Source organism: Chiloscyllium punctatum, chromosome 3, assembly GCF_047496795.1.
Source record: "Chiloscyllium punctatum isolate Juve2018m chromosome 3, sChiPun1.3, whole genome shotgun sequence".
NCBI lineage: Eukaryota > Metazoa > Chordata > Chondrichthyes > Orectolobiformes > Hemiscylliidae > Chiloscyllium > Chiloscyllium punctatum.
In genome coordinates, this window is record NC_092741.1 from 20235735 (window position 1) to 20251365 (window position 15631).

Below are 15631 nucleotides of genomic sequence, written 5' to 3' on the forward strand. Positions count from 1 at the left end.
ACTCCCAAATGTCACACTCCCAGATGTCACACTCCCTCATGTCACACTCCCTCATGTCACACTCCCTGTTGTCACACTCCCTGATGTCACACTCCCAGATGTCACACTCCCAAATGTCACACTCCCAGATGTCACACTCCCTCATGTCACACTCCCTCATGTCACACTCCCTGTTGTCACACTCCCTGATGTCACACTCTCAGATGTCACACTCCCTGATCTCACACTCCCTCATGTCACACTCACAGATCTCACACTCCCTGATGTCACACTCCCTGATGTCACACTCACAGATCTCACACTCCCTGATGTCACACTCCCTGATGTCACACTCCCAGATGTCACACTCCCTGATGTCACACTCCCTGATGTCACGCTCCCAGATGTCACACTCCCTGATGTCACACTCCCAAATGTCACACTCCCTGATGTCACACTCCATGATGTCACACTCCCTGATGTCACACTCCCTGATGTCACACTCCCTGATGTCACACTCCCAAATGTCACACTCCCTGATGTCACACTCCCTGATGTCACACTCTCAGATGTCACACTCCCTCATGTCACACTCCCTGTTGTCATACTCCCTGATGTCACACTCCCTGATGTCACACTCTCAGATGTCACACTCCCTCATGTCACACTCCCTGTTGTCATACTCCCTGATGTCACACTCCCTGATGTCACACTCCCAGATGTCACACTCCCTCATGTCACACTCCCTGATGTCACACTCCCAGATGTCACACTCCCTCATGTCACACTCCCTGATGTCACACTCCCTGATGTCACACTCCCAGATGTCACACTCCCTCATGTCACACTCCCTGTTGTCATACTCCCTGATGTCACACTCCCTCATGTCATACTCCCTGATGTCACACTCCCTGATGTCACACTCAATAATGTCACACTCGCAGATGTCACACTCTCAGATGTCACACTCCCAGATGTCACACTCAAAAATGTCACACTCGCAGATGTCACACTCTCAGATGTCACACTCCCAGATGTCACACTCAAAAATGTCACACTCGCAGATGTCACACTCTCAGATGTCACACTCTCAGATGTCACACTCTCAGATGTCACACTCCCTGATGTCACACTCTCAGATGTCACACTCAAAAATGTCACACTCGCAGATGTCACACTCCCTGATGTCACACTCCCTGATGTCACACTCCATGATGTCACACTCCCAGATGTCACACTCTCAGATGTCACACTCCCTGATGTCACACTCAAAAATGTCACACTCGCAAATGTCACACTCCCTGATGTCACACTCTCAGATGTCACACTCCCTGATGTCACACTCCCAGATGTCACACTCAAAAATGTCACACTCGCAGATGTCACACTCCCTGATGTCACACTCTCAGATGTCACACTCCCTGATGTAACACTCCATGATGTCACACTCCCAGATGTCACACTCTCAGATGTCACACTCCCTGATGTCACACTCCCAGATGTCACACTCAAAAATGTCACACTCCCAGATGTCACACTCTCAGATGTCACACTCCCAGATGTCACACTCGCAGATGTCACACTCTCAGATGTCACACTCTCAGATGTCACACTCCCAGATGTCACACTCGCAGATGTCACACTCGCAGATGTCACACTCCCAGATGTCACACTCCCTGATGTCACACTCCCTGATCTCACACTCAAAAATGTCACACTCGCAGATGTCACACTCTCAGATGTCACACTCTCAGATGTCACACTCCCTGATCTCACACTCCCTGATCTCACACTCAAAAATGTCACACTCGCAGATGTCACACTCTCAGATGTCACACTCCCAGATGTCACACTCAAAAATGTCACACTCGCAGATGTCACACTCCCTGATGTCACACTCCCTGATGTCACACTCCCTGATGTCACACTCCCTCATGTCACACTCTCAGATGTCACACTCTCAGATGTCACACTCCCTGATGTCACACTCCCTGATGTCACACTCTCAGATGTCACACTCCCAGATGTCACACTCTCAGATGTCACACTCCCTGATGTCACACTCCCTGATGTCACACTCCCTCATGTCACACTCCCTGATGTCACACTCCCTCATGTCACACTCTCAGATGTCACACTCTCAGATGTCACACTCCCTGATGTCACACTCCCTGATCTCACACTCCCTCATGTCACACTCCCAGATGTCACACTCCCTGAGTGGATGTTTGTACTTGTGGTACCAATTAAGCGGGGGCTGCTGTGTCCTGGATGGGGTCAAGCTTCTTCGATGTTGTTGGGGGTGCACTCGTCCAGGCAAGTGGGGAGTATCCCATCACATTCCTGACTTGTGCCTTGGAGGTGGTGGACAGGCTTTGGGATATCAGGAGGTGAATTGCTCGCTGCAGGATTCCTAGCCTCTGACTTGCTCTTGGTGCCACTTTCTTTCTATGGCAAGTCCAGTTGAGTTTCTGGTCAATGGTAACCCAAGGATCTTGATAGTGGGGGAATTCGGTGATGGTAATACCATTGAATGTCAAGGGCCAGTGGTTATGCTGTCTCTTATTGGAGATGGTCACTGCCTATTGGAGTTGTGTAGTGTGAAGCCTGGACAGTTGTAGCTGATGAAGGGCTTTTGCCCGAAACGTCGATTTTACTGCTCCTCGGATGCTGCTTGAACTGCTGTGCTTTTCCAGCACCACTAATCCAGTAGCTGAGACAAGAGCAATAGCAATGAGGCATTTAGACAGAGATGTGAACAGACAGGGGATAGAGGGATAGGAACCATGCACATGCAGATAGGATTAGTTGAGAATAGCATCATGGTCAGTACAGGCATGGTGGACCGAGGGGCCTGTTCTTGTGCTGTACACTATGTCCCTATGTCCTAAGATGAACATTACCAGTTTTATCCCAGCTTTCTGCTCCCAGAGAATGAGCTAAAAGATAAAACCCTATTTCCTTCCCCCTCTCTCCCTAGCATTTAAAGTTAATCTTACTGAAGTTAAGTCTATGTCTTGGTTAGATTGCTGACATTGGTCAAAACAAATGTTTGAAGATATCACATATCGCAAATGGGAGTAATTTATTGCGAGGTTGTAAGAGAGTTGTGTGGTTAAGTGATAGTAAATGGTTGGGTGGAGTTTAGGGTTAGCATTTTACTGTCCTCAGCTGACCAAATATTTGCTTAAATCCTCCGTGTGGGATAATTCCCACTCTGTATTGTCGGAGCAAGTTGCAGGATGTCAAACGTTCGATTCCAGTTGGGACCAAGTTATTAACAATGTGCTGCTTGCCTTAGCTCTAGGCTGCCCCTGTCAGGGGGAGAAACTGAGTGTCAGTCCCAATCCAGGGAATGTGGACTGAAGGAATATGGTCACCCACTAAACATGTAATCAAAATGCAGAAATAAATGTTCACCAGGACTGCTAATGTTTGTTTTTAAACAGCCTGTTCATAACCTTGGTGTCACAATTCGATCTGAGACAAGCCATCACTAACTCCGTGTATTCCCATCTCAGGCACACGACTCCATCTGAGCTGCTGAAACCCTCATCAGTCCCTTCATTATCTCGACGCTGGGCTTTGGTAACATTCTCTAACTGGTCTCCAAGCTTTATCCATCTCGAAACTTAAGACCAGCCAAAATCCTGCTGCTCTTTAACAGGCACCAGGTCCTGCCCCGGCTTCACCCCTGTTCTTATTCACCGACATTGCCAACTACTTCAGCAATATTCTCAAAGTTGTCTCCAAATCCTTTATTGGCCTCATCCACATCGCTGTGATCCCCTCCAGACCCACTCCCCTCCCTATCGCTGTGATCCCCTCCAGACCCACTCCCCTCCCTATCTCTCTAACCCCCTCCAGACCCACTCCCCTCCCTGTCTCTGTAACCCCCTCCAGACCCACTCCCCTCCCCATCTCTGTAATCCCCTCCAGACCCACTCCCCTCCCTATCTCTGTAATCCCCTCCAGACCCACTCCCCTCCCTATCTCTGTAATCCCCTCCAGACCCACTCCCCTCCCCATCTCTGTAATCCCCTCCAGACCCACTCCCCTCCCTATCTCTGTAACCCCCTCCAGACCCACTCCCCTCCCTATCTCTGTAACCCCCTCCAGACCCACTCCCCTCCCTATCTCTGTAATCCCCTCCAGACCCACTCCCCTCCCTATCTCTGTAACCCCCTCCCCAGACCCACTCCCCTCCCTATCTCTGTAACCCCCCCCAGACCCACTCCCCTCCCTATCTCTGTAATCCCCTCCAGACCCACTCCCCTCCCTATCTCTGTAACCCCCTCCAGACCCATTCCCCTCCCTATCTCTGTAATCCCCCCAGACCCACTCCCCTCCCTATCTCTGTAATCCCCTCCAGACCCACTCCCCTCCCTATCTCTGTAATCCCCTCCAGACCCACTCCCCTCGCTATCTCTGTAACCTCCTCCAGACCCACTCCCCTCCCTATCTCTGTAATCCCCTCCAGACCCACTCCCCTCCCTATCTCTGTAATCCCCCCCAGACCCACTCCCCTCCCTATCTCTGTAACCCCCTCCAGACCCACTCCCCTCCCTATCTCTGTAACCCCCTCCAGACCCACTCCCCTCCCTATCTCTGTAATCCCCCCCAGACCCACTCCCCTCCCCATCTCTGTAATCCCCTCCAGACCCACTCCCCTCCCTATCTCTGTAATCCCCCCCAGACCCACTCCCCTCCCTGTCTCTGTAACCCCCTCCAGACCCACTCCCCTCCCTATCTCTGTAATCCCCTCCAGACCCACTCCCCTATCTCTGTAATCCCCTCCAGACCCACTCCCCTATCTCTGTAACCCCCTCCAGTCCCACTCCCCTCCTTATCTCTGTAATCCCCTCCAGACCCACTCCCCTCCCTATCTCTGTAACCCCCTCCAGGCCCACTCCCCTCCCTATCTCTGTAACCCCCTCCAGACCCACTCCCCTCCCTATCTCTGTAACCCCCCCCAGACCCACACCCCTCCCTATCTCTGTAATCCCCTACAGACCCACTCCCCTCCCTATCTCTGTAAACCTTCCAGACCCACTCCCCTCCCTATCTCTGTAACCCCCTCCAGACCCACTCCCCTCCCTATCTCTGTAATCCCCTCCAGACCCACTCCCCTCCCTATCTCTGTAATCCCCTACAGACCCACTCCCCTCCCTATCTCTGTAAACCTTCCAGACCCACTCCCCTCCCTATCTCTGTAATCCCCTCCAGACCCACTCCCCTATCTCTGTAACCCCCTCCAGTCCCACTCCCCTCCTTATCTCTGTAATCCCCTCCAGACCCACTCCCCTCCCTATCTCTGTAACCCCCTCCAGGCCCACTCCCCTCCCTATCTCTGTAAACCTTCCAGACCCACTCCCCTCGCTATCTCTGTAACCCCCTCCAGACCCACTCCCCTCCCTATCTCTGTAATCCCCTCCAGACCCACTCCCCTCCCTATCTCTGTAATCCCCCCCAGACCCACTCCCCTCCCTATCTCTGTAACCCCCTCCAGACCCACTCTCCTCCCTATCTCTGTAACCCCCCCCCAAGACCCACTCCCCTCCCTATCTCTGTAATCCTCTCCAGACCCACTCCCCTCCCTATCTCTGTAACCCCCCCCAGACCCACTCCCCTCCCTATCTCTGTAACCCCCCCCAGACCCACTCCCCTCCCTATCTCTGTAACCCCCTCCAGACCCACTCCCCTCCCTATCTCTGTAACCCCCTCCAGACCCACTCCCCTCCCTATCTCTGTAACCCCCTCCAGACCCACTCCCCTCCCTATCTCTGTAACCCCCTCCAGTCCCACTCCCCTCCCTATCTCTGTAACCCCCCCCAGACCCACAGCCCTCCCTATCTCTGTAATCCCCTCCAGATCCACTCCCCTCCCTATCTCTGTAACCCCCTCCAGTCCCACTCCCCTCCCTATCTCTGTAACCCCCCCCAGACCCACTCCCCTCCCTATCCCTGTAACCCCCCCCAGACCCACTCCACTCCCTATCCCTGTAACCCCCTTATCTCTGTAACCCCCCCCAGACCCACTCCCCTCCCTATCTCTGTAATCCCCTCCAGACCCACTCCCCTCCCTATCTCTGTAATCCCCTCCAGACCCACTCCCCTCCCTATCCCTGTAACCCCCCCCAGACCCTGAGTCCCACCATGTTTCTAAGATCAGTCATTTGGTTCCTCTTGTGTAACCCCACTTGAATTACTCCACCATTTTGAATGTTCCTCCCGGAGCCTCTAAAGCCTAAAAATCTCCTCCCTTCATCTCGATGCCTCCTCCCTTCACCTCGCTGCCTCCTCCCTCCACCTCGCTGCCTCCTCCCTTCACTTTGCTGCTTTTGAACGAAGTTTGACCCAAATGTTGGACAGTTTGGGTTTTATTCCATTCAGGTCAGTCTTCCATAAATTAAATGTTTCAGCAACTGCTTCCCATTCCCGTCTTTCAGTCTTCACACTGAATCAGGTTGTTTTATAATCACTGTTCAATCCCATTACCAAATCCTCTGCTCCCATGTTGGTTCCGTGACTGATTATTCTGAATATTTAGCGGGCTGTCACACTCTCACTGAGGTGATAGGCACACTCACAGAATTCACTGCCTTTCCAATACAGCAGCGCCTCGACTTATGAACTTAATCCGTTCCGGGACCCGATTCGTGAACCGAAAAGTTCGCAAACTGAATCAACGTTTCCCATTTGAATTAATGTAATTCCAATTGATCCGTTTCGCCATGTCGTACAGCTTGGCCAGATCAGATACTCGAGCACCACTCTCGTCTTTAGCTATTATTTCCTTCTTCGTTTCCATAGTAATACGTTGAGGCTTATTAACCCCACTATCACGACCACTTTTCACTTTCTTGGGAGCCATAATGAGGGCTAATGTAATGCAAAAAACCAAAAAAAAGCGTAAGAATGTTTGGACATAGCAACGAACGATGTTCACAGCGTGCGCGCGCCAAAGACAAACGGAATGAGATCACGTGGGCCCCGAGAGGTTTGGCGTTCAAAGCGTGCACAGCAAAGCAGAACAATGAAACCACGTGGTCGCACACAGACTTTTTGCGTTCGCACCTTCATTCGTACCTTGAACTTCATATGTACGTTGAAGCAAAATTCTACGTACAATCCTGTTCGTGAACGGGGTCGTTCGTATTTCGAGGCACTACTGTATCTGCTTCAATGTATCAATATGAAAATTAATGCATTCCTTTTAAAAGACTAAATCAGATAGATTGATTCCTATTGGTCAAAGTATCACCTTAAAGAATGAAGTAGAGGGTAGCTGTTACATATTTTGCGAAGTTGGAATGGGGCAACGAACAGAACCCAGTCAATGAATACCTGGAGCTTTCAATACACTTACTCTGAACCTGAATTACAATTCCAAATTGGTTGTCAGCATAACTCAGGATTGCTTGGCACATACTGTCCAATTGCACAAGCATATCGAATGTTGGACACTCTGTTGCTCATTGCTGAAAATGTGTTGCTGGAAAAGCGCAGCAGGTCAGGCAGCATCCAAGGAGCAGGAGAATCGACGTTTCGGGCATGAGCCCTTCTTCAGGAATGAGGAGAGTGTGTCCAGCAGGCTAAGATAAAAGGTAGGGAGGAGGGACTTGGGGGAGGGGTGTTGGAAATGTGATAGGTGGAGGGAGGTGGGGGTGGGGGCGGAGAGGTCAGGAAGAAGATGGCAGCTTAGGAAGGTGGTGCTGAGTTCGAGGGATTTGACTGAGACAAGGTGGGGGGAGGGGAAATGAGGAAGCTGGAGAAATCAGAGTTCATCCCTTGTGGTTGGAGGGTTCCTAGGCGGAAGATGAGGCGCTCTTCCTCCAGGCGTCGTGTTGCTATGGTCTGGCGTTGGACGAGTCCAAGGACCTGCATGTCCTTGGTGGAGTGGGAGGGGGAGTTGAAGTGTTGAGCCAAGGGGTGGTTGGGTTGGTTGGTCCGGGTGTCCCAGAGGTGTTCTCTGAAATGTTCCGCATGTAGGCTCATTTGCAAGTGTGGTTTGATTGGATAAGGTTAGCCCCTTGTCTGTCATGAACAGCTGAAGGGTCATGCTGTTTGATGCAATGAACAGGCTTTGGGACAGAAGGTCTATATATCACACTGGCACTGAAATTCATATATCACATCTCTCATTTGTGTGATAGGGTGAAAGGTCTCTTGGCTTGAACCCTGTTTCCCTCATTTCAACACACATGTTGTCCAAATAGTTTAGATTAGATTCCCTACAGTGCAGAAACAGGCCCTTCAGCCCAACCAGTCTACTCCAACCCTCCGAAGAGCAACATACCCAGACCCATTTCCCTCTGACTAATGCACCAAGCACTATGGGGCAATTTAGCATGGCCACTTTAACTAATCTGCACATCTTTGGACTGTGGGAGGAAACCGGAGCACCCAGAGGAAACTCACAGACACAAGGAGAATGTGCAAACTCCACACAGACAGTCACCCAAGGCTGGAATTGAACCTGAGACCCTGGTGCTGTGAGGCAACAGTGCTAACCACTGAGCCACTGTGCCGCCCCTTTTGAAAGTTTGAAACATCTCACCCTTCCAGGGTCATCTGTGGTAGACTTACGGCCTCAACGTAGTGATGGCTTCAATTCCATCATGAGTTTGCACTATGTCCATCAAATAATGATCTGATTAGGGCAGTCAGTTTCCTTTGGGAGGGACTCAGTGCACGTTATTTCCACAGCGAACAAATTGCACACATTCTATTTATGAAGTTGCTGCTAAGGTCGAATCCCAGTGTGTGTATTGTCCAGTGAAGGTAGGTTTGCATTAGACAGAGGTAGGGAGCCCCCTGGTGGATTTTGCAACTGCCACATCAAGGAGAAAAAGTTAATTTGACTGCTTCACTTCAAAGGTGAATTTGAGCCGATTCGGACATAATGGAATCTGTACATGTCGCTACAGATTCAAAAACGGCAAACATATTGCCCTCCGTGTCAGAGGGCTTGGAGGTCAGGGGTCGAAGACGCATTTCTCATGGTACCCAATGGATGTTTGTAAGATCAGGGCCTAGCAGGGATCCCATGGCAACACCGTCCATTTGGGTAGGCATGGTCGTGAGAAATGAGACTGGAAAGAGAGAGTGGGCGACGTTGGGAGAGAAACGCTGCAAAATGCACACACAAGCCTCCCCAAAATGGGGAAAAGAGCTCAAACGTGGCAGAGGGGCTGCACTGGGTTCATGGGATCTGAAATGGGAGAGAGGGACTGTAAATGTCAGAAGCCAGTTTTTAACTTGAGTGAAACAATACTCAGTTCGCTGGGAACAGGAAGACTGAGGTAATTAGTTTCTTGCAAAATAACGTGGAGTCTCTGGATTAAATCTGCAGGAATTCAGGAGCTGCTATTTGGGGGAAATGTGGTGTTTGCTTGTAATGAACACTGTGTCAGACACATTTCAAAGTATCTCACACATTGTGATTAACTTGACTGTGTCAGAATTAAACGCGCGTCCATTTAGCTCTGTCCTTACTGGACAATGGAAAACTTGTTTAGGGTGATGGTCTTTGTGTTTCAAAGTGTGGGTCTGTCTTTTTGAACATGTGTTCATATGCCAGTCAAAAAGGCAATGTTACTACGTGACTACATCATCTTATGAAAGAGTTAGGGAGATTGAAAAAAAAACTCCTGAAGACCAAACCTTAAAAGTCAAAAATAACTCAAGAAATCGTACAAGAAATCTTTGAAAAGAAAAAAAAAACCAGTTTGTTCCCTGAGCCACATTGCTTGTTATGGTCTCAAGGAATTTTATTTGATTAATCAAACACAAATTCCCTTTCACCAAACCATGCCTGACTGTGATGATTTCCTAAATTTCTATTACTTCTTTAATAATGGATTCTAAGGTTTTTCCAATGACTGATGTTAAGCCAATTAGCTTGTTTAGAGTCATAGAGTCATAGAGATGTACAGCATGGAAACAGACCCTTCTCATCCACGCCGACCAGATATCCCAACCCAATCTAGTCCCACCTGCCAGCACCCGGCCCATATCCCTCCAAACCCTTCCTATTCATATACCCATCCAATTGTACCAGCCTCCACCACATCCTCTGGCAGCTCATTCCATACACGTACCACCCTCTGTGTGAAAAAGTTGCCCCTTAGGTCTCTTTTGTATCTTTCCCCTCTCGCCCTAAACCTATGCCCTCTAGTTCTGGACTCCCCCACCCCCCGGGAAAAGACTTTGCCTATTCACCCTATCCATGTCCCCCAATTCCTCGCATTAATTTATCCTCCCAGGGACCAACGTTCACTTTTGCTACTTTTCTTTCCTCATGAAGACAATTTCTCCCATTTATTTCGATCAAACCCACCTCAGCATTTTGAATATTCCCAAGTCGGGAGCGTGGTGCTGGAAAAGCGCAGCCAGTTAGGCAGCGTTCGAGGAGCAGGAGAATCGACGTTTTGGGCATAAGCCGTTCACCAGGAATGAGGCTCCAATTTCTCCCATTTTGAATATTCCTGTCAGGTGCTTAGAAGCATTGGATTGTGGAAAGGTGACAGTACAGAAGGAGATCATTCTGCCCTTGAGAAAGGGTTTACTGGCACCGCAGGGGATGCAGAGGAGGTTCACTGGGTTAATTCTGGAACTGAGAGGGTTGGCTTATGAGGAGAGATTGTGTTGACTAGGACTGTATTAGGAAGGAATGGGAAGTGTTGAGAAGGAGTGGGAAGTGTTGGAAAGGAATGAAACGATTAGGGAAGGGTTGGAAAGGAGTGAGAAGGGTTTGGAAGGAGCGGAAGGAGTGGGAAGAGTTGAGAAGGGTTGGGAAGGGTTAACAAAGAGTGAGAAGGTTAGGGAAGAGTTGGGAAGTGATGGTAAGAAGTGGAGAGTTTTGAGGAGGAACAGAAAGGGTTGGGAAGGAGTGTAAAGGTTAGGAAAGGGTTGCAAAGGAGTTGAAATGGTTTTGATGGAGTAGAAAGGGTTGGGAAGCAGTGGGAATGAGGGGGAAGGGTTGGGAAGCAGTGGGAAGGAGAGGGATGGATTAGGAAGCAGTGGGAAGGGGGAAGGGTTGGGAAGCAGTGGGAAGGAGAGGGGGAAGGGTTGGGAAGCAGTGGGAAGGAGAGGGGGAGGGTTGGGAAGCAGTGGGAAGGAGGGGGAAGGGTTGGAAAGAGTTGGGAAGGAGCCAGAAGGTTTCAGCAAGGTTGAGGAATGGAAAGGGTAGGGAAGGAGTGATAAAGGATGGGAAAAGGGATCAATGGGTCTTGGTAGTTGAACTCAGATCCCCTGAGAAAGTCTTTGTCTCTTGTGATTTTTGCATTAAACAGCAAAGACCACAGGGAGAATGTTGACTATCATTTACCACAAGGTGGCAGTGGAGTTTGAGCTTGTCAATACTGAGATAACTAAAGTTACAACTGGGTTAATCAGTGATCCACAGGGATTACAAGTCATCTCAAGACAAGTCACCTCATTATAAGAGATAACCAGAGCCACCACAGAAATAAATAGTCAACGTGTAACCACAGGGATACGTAGTCAGCACGTGGATAACCGGAGTCACCACAGGAGAACTAGGATCACCACAGGGTTAACCTAGACAGTCACCAACACAGCTTGTTCTGGAAAAATGTTGAGTGTAACATTTCCATCGTTTTACTGTCCGCGTACACAGATTGACTGTAAGTGGCCATCTTGTTTCGCTCAAAATGGAACTCCAGCATGACCTGATAGCTTATCATCGTTTATTACTACTCCTTTTCAAAACTGTTTTCTCTCTCTGGGCCGTGACCCAGTGGAAAAGTCTCATCTCTGAACTGGACAAATCCCAGCCAACGCTCTGGTGCAACATCAAGGGAATGCTGCACTGTCAGAGGAGCAGAGAACATAGGAAAGTACAGCACAGAACAGGCCCTTCGACCTATGGGAGCTACCTTTTACATGAGACATTAAACAGAGGGGCTGGCTGGTCACTCACATGGCTGTAAAACATCCCAGCGCACTGTAACAAGGAAGAGAACAGGAATTACCCCCCCCGATCCTGGCCAAGTTTCCTCACGTTTCTACGGGAATAGGGGACTGAGTGGATGGTCAGCCATGATTATATTGAATGGCAGAGCAGGCTTGAAGGGCTGATTGGCCCACTCCTGATCCCATTTTCTGCATTTCTATGTATCGACATAGCCATTGTCTCGATTGTCATCACAAAGAGCGAATTATCTTATTATGGAAACATTGCTGCTTGTTGGAGTTGTGTTCTAGAACTTGCCACTGCCCTCGCTAAGCGTCCGCTTCAGTTACAACCCTGGCATTTACCCGGCAATGTGGAAAATTGCCCACGTATGTTCTGCACACGAAAGGCAGGACGAATCCGACTCAGCCAATCACAGCCTCGTCAGTCGATCCCCCGGAAAATGATGGAGGGTGTCAGCAGCTGTAAGAAATTCGGACCTGCGCAGCTCATCCCTGGAAGGGAACTTGCAGGGGGTGGTGTTCCTATGTATCTGCTGCCCCTTGTCCTTATAGATGGAAATGGTCGTGGATTTGGAAGGTGCTGTCTAATGATCTCTGATGAATTTCTGCAGTGCATCTTGTAGGTAGTACACGCTGCTGCTACTGACCATCAGTGATGGTGGGAGTGACTGCTTTGTCCTGGATGGTGTCAAGTTCCTTGAGTATTGTCAGAGCTGCACCCATTCGGGTAAGTGGGGAATATTCCATCCTCCTCCTAACTTGTGCCTTGCAGATGATGGACTGGCGTTGGAGAGTCAGGAGGTGAGTTACTTGTTGTAGTATCCCTAGCCTCTGCCCTGCGCTTGTAACCCTTGTGTTTATGTGGTGAGTCCAGTTGAATCTCTGGTCGGTGGCAAGAAAGAACAGATACTGTCGGAAGAGAGGGAGCTACCAGAATGTCTGCAGAAGATGTGAGAAAGCTGGAAGGAGGTGGGAATTGAAAATCTAGCATAGAGCAGCTCCACCCAGAGAGTCATCCAGCACAGAAAAGGACATTCGGCCCATCGAGTCTGCAACGACATAACTACACGAAAAGTGCACTCATTCCAATTTCGTGCATGTGTCCCATATCCTTGAACGTTTTGATATTTGAAGCTCTCACCAAAATATTTTTGAAAAGATTGTAAGATCTCTGGCCTCCATTATCTTCCCAGGCAATGCAATCCAGAATCCTCCCCTCCACCCCCCCACCCATAGAGTGAAAAGGTTTTTTTTCCCAAATCGCCTCTGAATCTTCTGCCTTTTACCCTAAGACTATGCCATCTCACAACTGGGCTTTAAACAAAGGGGAACAGCTGCTCTCCATTCACCCTGTCCATGCCCCCTCACAATCATATACACCTCAATCATAACCCCCACCTCAGTCTTCTCTGCCCTAAAGAAAACAATCCAAGCCTGTGTCGTTTCTCCTTATAGCTCAATTTCTCCATCCCAGGCAACATCTTGATGTACCTCCTCTATACCCCCCCCCCTTCAGTCTTATCGCTTCCTTCCTGTAGTGAGGCAACCCAAAGTGCACACAGTACTCCAGTATGGCTTGACCAACACACTGTACCACTCCAACCTTATTTCCTGCTCTTATCCACGCCATGACTAATGAAAGCAAGTGCCCCCTATGCCTACTTTAGGGATCTGAGAATAATTGCCCCAGATCCCTCGGTTCCTCTACACTACCCAGTGTCCTGCCATTCATTAAATACTCCCTCATCTTGCTTCTTCTTCCAAAGAGCATCAGCTCACACTTATCAGGGTTAAATACCATCTGACCAACCCACCTATATCTCCCCATAATCTACACCTATCTTTTTCACTATTAAACAGTCTTGCGGTCATCTGCAAATTTGCTTAACAATTCTCCCCACCCTTTCATTTATATCATTTAATGTGTATAACTAACAATAAGGACGCCAGTCCTGATTCTTGTGGTTCGCTGGTGGACACCAACCTCCAGTCACTCAAACAGCCTTCTACCACGACCTTTTACTCAGTGTGTTCCTGCCCCTTCTCGTTAAGTTTCCCACAATCCCACATTCCTCTCAGCCTCCCACTGGGACCTTGTCAAAAGCTTTGCGAAAATCCATATAAATTACGTCGACTGAACATCCCCCTCATCCACAGACTTGATCACATTTTCAAAAAAAACTTGAACAGATTTGGTAGGCTTGACCTCCATCTGACAACGCTATGCTGACTATGCCAAGTTAACGCCTGCCTTTCCCAAGTGGATATTAATTCACTTCTTCAGAATTTTATCCGATACCATTGACTGAGACTCAGCAGTTTATAATTTCCTGCTTCATCGCTTCTTAAAAAGTGAAACCACATTTGCCATCCTTCAGGCCATTGGCATTTCCCCGGGGGCCAGAGAGGAATTAAAGCTTTGTGTCAGGAGATCCAAGATGGTGGTGATCCAGTAGGTCTGCCCTGCTGAGCTCTGCACCACAACCCAGGCAAGGTGGTGCATTTACCCTCTCTTTTTTTTTAGCTATTGTGGCAAAAATTGGCTGTCTTAGGTCCCCAGAGTTGCCGTGCTGATCAGGGAAGATGACCAAAGGGTTGGGCACTCCCCTGAAGCAACAGGAACGCCCATGGCTGCAGTGCCAGCCTCCGTGAACGTTCCTATAGCCTCTCCTGGGTTGGTGAAGCTCCGAGAGACGATTGATTCGGGGATGGAGGAGACCCGGTGCGGGCTGGAACCGATCTCGGCCTTGCGCGTGGTGGAAAGGGGAGCAACGGACCGCGGCTTCGGAAACCGCTGCACAATCCTCAGTGGGTCGGGGCCAGGCCCTGGAAAGGCAGGTACTGGCCTTAGTGGAGCAGGTCGACGGCCTCAGAAATCGAGGCCGTCGGAAAAAAGAACATCCGTCTGATCGGGCTGCCGGAACAGGAGGAAGAAGGCCGGCCAGTCAGCTTTCTGGAGCAATGGCTCCCGCAGCTCTTGAGGCTGGAAGCAGAGGCTGGTCGGGTGTGAGTCGAGTGGGGCCCACTGGGTCACAGTGCGCAGGCCCGGTTTGGACCAGTGTCCCCGCCCGGCCCTAGTGCGACTCCAGCACTAGACAGAGGAGCAAATGATGTTGGAAGCTTCCACAGCACGAGGGAAGGATCCACAGGCCCTGATATACAAAGGATCAAAATTATGTTTTTCCAGGACTTTCCTGCGGCTGTGATCCGCAAGAGGAAGGCCTTTGATGAAGTAAAGAGGAGGCTGAGAGACTTGAATACTCAGTACTCTGTAAGACATCCGACAGTGTTGCGTTTCAGCCATGGAGGGTCCATGTTTAATTTTGACTCATCAGCAAAGGCAAAGTACTTCCTGGACTCTAAAATAGACCGGCTGGTTCAAGTAAGATGGACAATCGTGTTTTCTCTGTGGTTTAGCGAGTTCTGCTCTTTTAATATGCCGGGGTCTTTTTTATTTCTTTTCCCTTCTTTCTCCCTTCCCATTGTCTTTTTATTGTATTATTCCATTTTCTCGTTCTTGGTCTGGAGTGGTGGGGTTTTTTAGGTGGGGGGGGAAGCAGTTTATCAGTACTGACTGGGATGGTGGGATGGGTTGAATACCCACTTCTAATTTTCTTGTTCTAAGATGCATTTTTTAAAACTTGGTTTTGACTGGGTTTGGGGCGTGGCTTCAGCTGGAAGGAGGGGTTAGTGGGTAATGTGAATGTTCC